Here is a 9,405-nt window from a genome sequence, read left to right as displayed (position 1 = left end):
ACCCTGTGGTCCACAGTTCCCCCACTTGAGTCTCCAGGCGCTGAGCTCTGTGCAGGTGGTGAGAAGGGGTCAGATGGGAAAGAGCCACCTGCCACCTGTGTGCTCACTCTTGGCCTGGGGGCAGGGGCATTGACGAGGGGGCTCCACGCTGACCAGGCCCTGCAGTGGGCCCTGACATGACAGGGATGGGGTGGTGGCTCTTTTAGGTGGAAAAGGGAGTGGCATTGGGAAGAAACCCGAAGGAGGTGAGAATGTAAGCCTCCTGGGCATTCCTGGGGTTGGGTGTTGGGGGAGACATCAGGGATGTGGCCCCTGAGCGCCAGGCCAGGGCCTCCATGCAGTTTCTGGGCCTGGTGAGGCCTGTCCTATACAGGTTTTAGAGCCGAGCCAAGCCACCTGTCACCAGGACTGGCGGGGAAGAGTCCCCCTGCAGCCACCTGGAAGAACTGGAGTCCCCGCATAGCTGGTGCAGGGAGCAGGGCCAGCAATAGACGGGGGCGGGGGGCACGGCGATGTGGGCGCCCAGGCCGCTTCCACGGGCATCCACACCGCCATCCTTTAATCCCCTCCAAGAGTCAATTGGTGCTGGCCAGGTTCCCCGAGGACAAGTGGCTCTGTGATCCAGGACGGAGCAGGACACAGACACCTGGGGGCACCTGTGTGGGGGAGGGGAGCTGGGTCTTATGCTGTAGCCCATCTGGACCCGTGATGACCACCTCAAGTCACCAAGGTCACCTTTGTGTTTGTCAGAAGCCTCCGGACTGATTAAGTTGTATCCCCCTGCTGCTCAGCCCTTATTTGCATATTTACTGAAGAGAGGTAGTCTGTGCCCCATTAATGTCTCTCATTGGATTTAATGATTTCACATAAAACTGAAAAGCATCTCAGAACCCTCCTGCAACCGGGGACAAAGTTGTGGGGATGGAGTTACAGACCAGAGGTCCTTGCCAGCTCTTGCTGGCTCCTGCCGCTGTGGCTGTCCCATCAGGAGGGCTTGGCCCACACTAGTGCCCTTTGTCAGGCCCTGCATGGATTAGCCCGAGGGAGGGAAGGTGCTAGAACCGACCTTTTCAGATCGGGAGGCTGAGGCGCAGAGCAAAGGGACTCGTCCCACCCCGGTGCTCATCCTCCCTCTGCCGGAGCCTTGTTAGGAGTGAGGACGAGCCCCCCCAGCCCGTAACCCCGCCCAGAGCGGCCTGGAGCAGCAGAAGGGGCACACCGCGTGCACGGTGGCTCTTGACCTCTGCTGGGGGTGGGAGGTGCGGGGGCACCCTCCAGGAGGCGGAGCCGGAGCTGCCTTAAAGCCAGCAGCGCTTTCATGCTTTCACCAGGAGCCACAGGGCTGGGCACTGGGCACACGGGCGGACGAGGGCAGATGCTCACTCTACGCTGTGCCCTACGTAGGGGCCATGAGGCCCGGGACCTGCCACCGGCCGGAGACACCCACGCACAAAAGGTAGTAACCGGCGCCCAGCCGCGATGCACTGTGGAGCGAGCTAAGGAATACAAGGGCGGGTGGGCTGGTGGGAGAGCTCCTAATCTGGGCTAGGAAGGGCCCGGAGGAGGGGACGTCCCTTGGGGGTTTAAAGCCCAGTGGAAGTGAGAGGAGGAGCAGGCAAAAGTCAGGAGGTGAACCCTGTAAGGAGTCTCCAGGAGGCCCCTCTCGGCCCCAAAGCCTGAGGGGACATTTCCACCCTCCACCCAGGGCCCCGCCCCGTCCCTCCCTGGCCTTCCGGGCCCAGGGTGCCCTTCGCTGACGCCCGGCACTCAGACTGGGCTGAGGAGAGAGCCTTTCAGACAAGCCTCTCTGGGTCCCCAGGGGCCTGGATGGCTTTCTGATGGGAGGGCAGGAGTGGAACCCCTCTTTTGACCCAGGGGCTAACCTCCAGTAGCGAGAGCCTACCCTGGGCTGCCCTGGCCTGCCGTCCACCAGTGTCCGCCTCTGGGTGCGGCCATCCTGTTTCCAGAGAGTCCTGGGTCCAGTCCTTCCCTTCAGGCTCAGCTCCCACTTCTCAGATAAGAAAACCGAGACCCAGGGAGGTTGTGACATTTGTGCCAGAGATGGGTCTGGAAACCGGCCACTCAGAGCTGGGGTCCGGGTCCTCCTCCGGCCCAGCACCAGCCTTGACAGCCACCGGGGTAGTCTGGACCGAGGGGCTCAGCAAGTCAGGCAGCCCAACTCCGGGGTGCCACTCATGCACCTGAGCCGCCTGGCGGCCCCGGGGCCTCCCTCCTTCCAGAGGGGTCTGCCGGTGCCCAGGCCCCGAGGTGCTCTGGGCTTGGCGTCGGGAGAAGGGCAAGCCAGCAGCCACTGCGAGGAGGCCGCGTGGGGTGGCTGAGTGTCCCTGTGGGGCGTCGGGAAGCCCCAGGGGAGCAGCTGATGGTCAGAGCGGGGCCTCACGAGCAGGGCCGAGGGCGGCAGGAGGCCAGCACGGGGGCTCTGAGGAGGTCCAAGCAGAGACCACAGGCCAGGGCTGGGCGCTGGGGGTGGCGGTGGGACAGCCCAGCCCCAAGTCAGGGGTGGGCTTCGAGGAACATCACGAGGTGAGACAGATGTACAGAGACCAGAAAGGGGGTTACTGGCTGTCTAGGGCTGGGGGCCGGGGAACAGCGGAGGCGTGCAGGGTTCTTTGTGGATGTGAAACGTTGGCTGTGGTGAGGAACACGCAACTCAGTGGCCCTAAAAGCCACTGAATTGTGCACTTTGTGAATTGCACAGTATGTGAACCGTTCTCAACAATGCTGCTTAAAAAAGAGAGAAATCGGGACATAGGCAGCCTCCCCAGGGGGCTCGTCAGGGCCAGAGGCACACCCTCCCCCAGCCGGACCAGAAACGCTCCTTTCCTGGACTTTAGAAGCAGCTGACGGACCCTGGGGGCAGCGCCCAGACCCCACGGGAGCTCAGACCTGCCCGTTTCCCTACTTGGAGTCCCTTTGGCTTCTCTGATCCCAGATCCCCCATCCCGTTCTCTTCCTTTCCACCCAGTTGCAGAGCCGGGACCACTGTGCCATCCCTGGAGTGGTCCACGGTCTGCACGTGGTTGCTGCGGCCTGTGGGCAAAGCCCAGCGCCGGCTCCTTCCTCTGGGTTTCCTGCCGACCGGCAGTCAGTCCCAGGGCCTCAGTCAGACTCAGCTTCGGTAACTTTGACCAAACTACAGGTGGTGCTGGGCAAGGCTGGGGCGGCTCAAATGCCTGGCTGTGTCACTTGGAAGTCTGAGTGGCCGTCCCAGGGGAGACACTCCACTGCCTTCTTTGTCACTGATCTTCGGAGTCCTCGTGCAGACACCGTCCAGTGTGGGCCCTGCAGGGTGCAGCTTGGTCCGGTGGCCGCCGGAGAGACGCTGGGATCATCCCCTCCCGCCACCGGCTCTCACGAGTGAGGTGGCTCCCACCAGCCTCCAGGAGTGGCCCGTTTCTCTTTTTCCAAGGTATCATTCTGAACTCGTGAACTTAAACATTTTGATGGGTTTTAATCCATGGCGTTTCTTATCCCCATTGAAGATCAGGTTGTCGCAGTCTTGGCCAGTGAGGGGGTCTCTCCAGGCCACTGCCAGCTGCTTTGGACATGACGCTACTGGACCTCAACGCAGGGCCCCCGGCCTGATGCCGTGCCCAGGCTCACGATGGACAATCCTGCCCCATGCCTCGGACAGGCCACTTCTCCAAGAGGCCCTCATCGTGAGAAATGCTATTTCAAGACGACGATGTGGGGCTTCCCTGGTGGCGCAGTGGTTGAGAGTCCGCCTGCCGATGCAGGGGACACGGGTTCGTGCCCCGGTCCAGGAGGATCCCACATGCCACGGAGCAGCTGGGCCCGTGAGCCATGGCCGCTGAGCCTGCGCGTCCGGAGCCTGTGCTCCGCAACGGGAGAGGCCACAACAGTGAGAGGGCCGCGTACCACCAAAAAAAAAAAAAAAAAAAAGACCACGACATGGGGGCAAGGGATGGGCACTGCCAGGTTGCTCACTGTTTCTAGACCTTCAGCACAGAGCTAGAGGGAGATAAGGATATAGATATCGGTTAATATAGGTGACGTATAGATACACAATACATACATAGGATCTCTGGCAACCACTGATCTGCTCCATTTCTGTAACTGTCTCTCCCCCAACGTTACACAGGAGGAAGCACATAGAACACAGCCTTTTAGGTTGACTGTTTCCGCTCAGCCTGACCCTCTGGAGACGTGCTCGGGGCTGCTTGTCCTAACAGTCCGTGCCTTTGTGATGTGGAGTATTGGGTGCTGGGGCCGCCGAGGGTTTACCCTCACCTGACAAAGAACGCCGGGTCCTTACGGGCATGGCTGTTACAGGTGCGATGGTGCCCTCGGGGCTCCCCGTGCGGCCCAAGACCCAGAGCTGTTCCGGAAGATCTTCTCTACTTTCGACGTGTGCATTCTTCTTCAGCACAGAGGACCACACAGGAGACGCGCCGTCTGGAAGATCCATCCCACAATTACTCATTCAGTTTTCCCAACAATATGATCGCTAAAAACATGAAGTGTTTTTGCACCTCTGCCCTCTCTCCCTACCCTCCTCCAGGCTGCTGCAGGCCCCACTCTCCCATCGCAGCCTTGCCAGCCCGGGCCCCGAAGTAGCTGTACGTGTGACACTGTCCTCGGTGCCCACGCTGACGCGTCTGATCGCATCAGCTGCAGAAGATCATTTTCCCGTAGATTCTCGGGAAGGGCTCACAGGAACAAGATCTCTGAATTCTGAGTTCTCCCACATGGATGACAACTTTTCTGTGCCCTTTGTACTTGCAAGTGAGTTTTTTGGATATAAAATCCTTGGTGTACACTTTCTTTCTTCAAATATCTGAAACATGTTACTCCATTGTCTTCTGGAATAAAGTATTGTTGTCAAAAGTATGATAGTCTAAAATCAAAAAATAGAATTTTTTTAAAAAGTAAAAACAAAAAATATAAAAAAATTAAAAAGTATGATAGTCTAATATTCTTTCCTATATAAGTAATGTGCTTTTTTCAAGATGCCCAAAGGATTTTTTTTTCTTTTCTCTTTAAAGTCCAGTAACTTTTCTAGAATGTGTCTGTGTTGGTCATTCTGAGCCAATATATCCAGGAACATGGTGTGCCCTTTCAACATGTAATTTTGCCTCTTTTGTATTCCAGGAAAATTGTCACGAATGATCATCTCCCCCAGGATAAAGTCTTGCAAAACTCCAGTGCACTGTCATAACCAGTGAGCGCCCGTCCACACTGGGGGTGGCCCGGGGCTTGCTTGGCCACTGCCTGTAGAAGGACATGTGGACTGTTCTCGTCTGAGGCTGTTACACACTCGACCGTTAGGAACATTCACACCCAGGTTTCTAGTGAACATGCGTTTTCAGTTCTGGGATAAATGCCCAGGAGCACAGTTACCGGCTCGGGTGGTAACTGTCCGAGTACCTTCCAGAGGGGCTGCGCCACCTCCCCGCCCGGTGTTCACCAGCCCTCGCTGTGTCCCCTCGCTGACGTCAGCACTGATGGCTGGTTCTCAGCCACGTTTCCCTAACGAGCAGTCTCGCTGGACACCTTCTCACACATCCTCTGCCCCTGTGTCCTCTCCGTGACCTGCCTCCCTCCTCACGCCCCCTGCTCCTCCTCTAGCTGGACTGCTTTTCACTGTGACTTTGGGGAGTTCTCCTTTATCCCAGGCGAACCCCTGTCAGATACGTCCCCCGAGCCCACCGCCTGTCCTTCCGCCCTCTCAGCAGGGCCTTGCCCAGAGCAAGTCTTTGATTGTGATGAGGTCTTGTTTAACCATTTTCCCTTTTGCGGCGCATGCTTTCGGTGTCCAGTCTAAGCACTGCCTCGCCCTAGAGCCCAGTTTTCTACAAGTTTTATACTTTTGCACTTTACACTTAAGTCTGCGGTCCGTTTTAAGTTAACTTTCATGTAACAGGAGACTAAGGTGCCGGCAGACGTCCAGCTGCCCAGCAGGGCCTCTCACGGCATGTCCCCAGGTGGCTCCAATGGCCCCTGTGCTTGAGGGTGGGCTGGCACCATAGCCCAAGACGGGACCCCCACCATGCTGTGTCTGCTGGTACTCTCATCTGCTCTGGTGAAGCAAGCCCACCTGGCAAGGAGTGAGGGCGACCTCTGGCCCATGGGGCACACGCTGACCACAGCAGTGGACATGGCTCCTCCCTGGTCGAGCCTTCAGATGACACCCAGCCCCAGCCGATGCCCTCTTTTTTTTAATATTTTATTTATTTATTTGGCTCCACCGGGTCTTCTATATGGCACGTGGGATCTTTAGTTGTGGCAGGTGGGATCTAGTCCCCTGACCAGGGATCGAAGCCGGGCCCCCTGCACTGGGCGTGTGGAGACTTAACCACTGGACCACCAGGGAAGCCCCCCCCAGCCGACGCCTTGACTGCAGCCCCTCGAATGCAAGGACCCGACCAAGCCACAGAAGCTGGGGGTAAGTACCGTCTTGTAAGCCACAAGTTTGGGGTGACCTGTTCCACAGCAGCAGGTAACCAACATGGCTCGCGCCACCTGCCCGCATCGGTGGCAAGGCCCCACTTGGCACTCCCGCCCAGGGAAGGGAAGGGGCTTCCTCTGCCTTCTTCCTAAGGAGCACAGCAAGTGCACCGATGGCCACCACACCTGGAAAGCCCCTCAAGATCGCACACGCCACATGCCCCTCGCATGGCTTGGCATTCACGCAGGGGAGCGGCAAGCACTGGACTGGCTCCAGGGCCCCTCCCTGGGCAGGCTGACCATCTCTAGGCCTCCGGGAAGCAGCTTCGATGCCCGTGTGCAGTGGGCGCCCACTTCCTAAGTGCCTGAGGCCCATCCCTGCCCTCCCGTCAGTGAAGGAGTTAACGGACATGTGGGTTTTGTCGGCACCTTAAATGGGGCCTTCGGCAACCTCGACTGCTGCCGTCGCCCAGCATCATTAGCTCGCAGCATTCATTCTCTCCTCTAATCCTCAGAGCCAGCCTAGGAGGTAGCTGCCACTACCCAGGTCTCATCCACGGGGACATGAAGGCCCCGTCACACAGCCGGAAGAGGCAGAGCTGGCACCGCAGGGCAGGGCCGCATCCCACATGCCACATGTTGAATGCGCCTGTGATGTGCCAGGCGACAGGCTCTGGCTACACTGTACAGAGTTGGTGCCTTCTGGAAGGTCAGTCACGGAGCCTCAGTGCCAGCGAGAGGCTTTGTTTCTTCCACCCTACACTGAGGGAACATTTTTCCGGAAAACTTCATGTGCATCTTCGAAATGTGAGTTTTACAAAGTGGCTTTGATCCCATTAAAGCCTGCACGTTACAAAGCGAACAATGACGACAGAGCAACAAAACTCCAAAATAAAAAACCCTCAAGACTCTTTTGTTTGTTTTGTTTTTTGGTCGCGCTGCGTGGCGTGCAGGATCTTCGTTCTCCAATCAGGGATCGAACCCGAGCCCCCTGCAGTGGAAGCACTGAGTCTTAACCACTGGACCGCCAGGGAGGTCCCCCCCTCAAGATGCTTAAACGTAAAATATACAGACTGACGATCGAAAAGGCACACGTCCCCCCTCCCCCCGACCCAGGTTCCAAGAAGACACATTAACTGCAAGGCACTTCCGGTTTGTCAAGTAGCGTCACATGACTCTACCTGAGCGGCTTTTCGAGTTTGCCTACACGGGCAACCACGCTCCTATAACCCCTCCGTTAACTAGAAGAGCCACCCACACGGGTGGAAGAGCAGCCTTTTGGTTCAGGTGGGCTGCTGACTCACCTGGGAGGATCTGTCACCATCTTCCTCTCAGAGGCCGAGGGACCAGCAACCTGATGTCAGGATCCCGGCGGGCCGGCAGGAGAGGACGACATCACGGCACAGCAAGGAAGCGAGTTGGGGATGGAGGATGACAGCCCTGATAAGCTGCCCACGTCTACACTCAGGAGACAGGAAAATGAACCTCCACTGGGAACGAGATCGCGACCAGCCTGGCACCGTGCAGAATTAATCATGCTGGACAAACGTAATGGAGTTCTGACACCTCTGGGTTCAATGTACGAGAGTCAAGAATAAAGACCCCTGAGTCCCAGCCGATGGGCTCCTTGTTACACTCACACGGAAGAACCAGCTTACACTAACAGCACTAAAGAGCAAGAACTCAAGTCTGAAGACCGATTTCCTTGGTGCTTAAGAGCATTGCAAGAATGTAGGTGTGAAGCAAAAGCCAGTAGCCGGGGTGATTCTTCTGGAACCTGAGTCAGATATCATGGCCCCTGCTCAAGAGCCCCTGGCTGCCCACCCCAGACTGCACCCGTCACTCCCTGCTCCAGCCAGCCTAGCCTCCTTGCCCACTACTTAGGGCCACCGCAGTCCACGCTCTGGCCACAAATGATCTACGGCCTTCCCAAGGCCCCCAAGTCTCATTCTGCATCAGCACCAGCCCGACGTCCCGATCCCGTCACAGGAATAGGCTCTGATGGAGGAGTCCCCCAAACACAGCTGCTGGGGTGAAGGTCCTCTCAGTCTGAAGAGAGACAACTTACGTGCACTCTGTCCACAGGACCCGCCACACACACACCAACATACGATGGGCCAAGCCTGGGGTAACTGCTTCGGCCGCTCCTGTAGGGGCGGGGGGTATGGGGGGAGGGCTGGTCAGGTCTCAGTCCTGCTGCATCGGTGACTCTCCACGCCTCTGGGATCCACCTGTGAATCACGTTCCCTTTTCCATGAAACGCAGCCTGTGTTCGCAGCTGTGTAGTTTCTTCAACCTGCTTCCGGACACTAGAATCTTGAGGCTCCAAAGGCCTCTTTTCATTCTATACTGCCCGTCCATTTCAGTCCAAGCTGGCAGTGTTTCTGCCAATACGATTCTTTCAAAAGCTTTTTGAGTCTCCTGTGACTCTTACTGCGGTTCGATTCATTAGACAAGAGCCACACGCACAGGTCTCCTCAAAATAAGCCCTTCTCTGCCTTGGGCTACTGGAGGACATAAGCTTCTTAGACGTCCTGTTGTCTGATACAAAGGCTCTCAAACTTCCGAGGTCCTAACCAAGCATTTGACACCCACGGCCTCAGCTTCACTGCAGACCCGTCTCCCCCGGCATCCTCTGGGTTTGATCTTTGCTCTGAAGCCGTTTCTTCGTGTTCACCTTGTTTGCCACCCAGGAAGGTGGACATAACTGAGACCACAAAGGGCTCCCCCCATCCCCGCAATTAAACAGCCCTTCCCTCTGTGTTCTCGCCTCTCGGAATAAGCCGTGGGAAGTCAGAGGCAGCTCCGAGGGTCTGCCTAGAAACCCTACCGGCCCATCCAGGCCATAGGTCAGTGTTTTCCACCACCCTGTGCGCAACAGGGCTGCCAGCGGTCACTACGCAGCAGGGGTCCACTTTGCTTCGGTTCCCAGTGTTCTCACCCGTCCTGGGCAGCCTCCTCCAGGCCCCGAGGCGT

The sequence above is a fragment of the Orcinus orca genome, chromosome 4 (genome assembly GCF_937001465.1).
Source record: "Orcinus orca chromosome 4, mOrcOrc1.1, whole genome shotgun sequence".
Taxonomy (NCBI): Eukaryota; Metazoa; Chordata; class Mammalia; order Artiodactyla; family Delphinidae; genus Orcinus; species Orcinus orca.
This window is presented reverse-complemented; position numbering follows the sequence as displayed.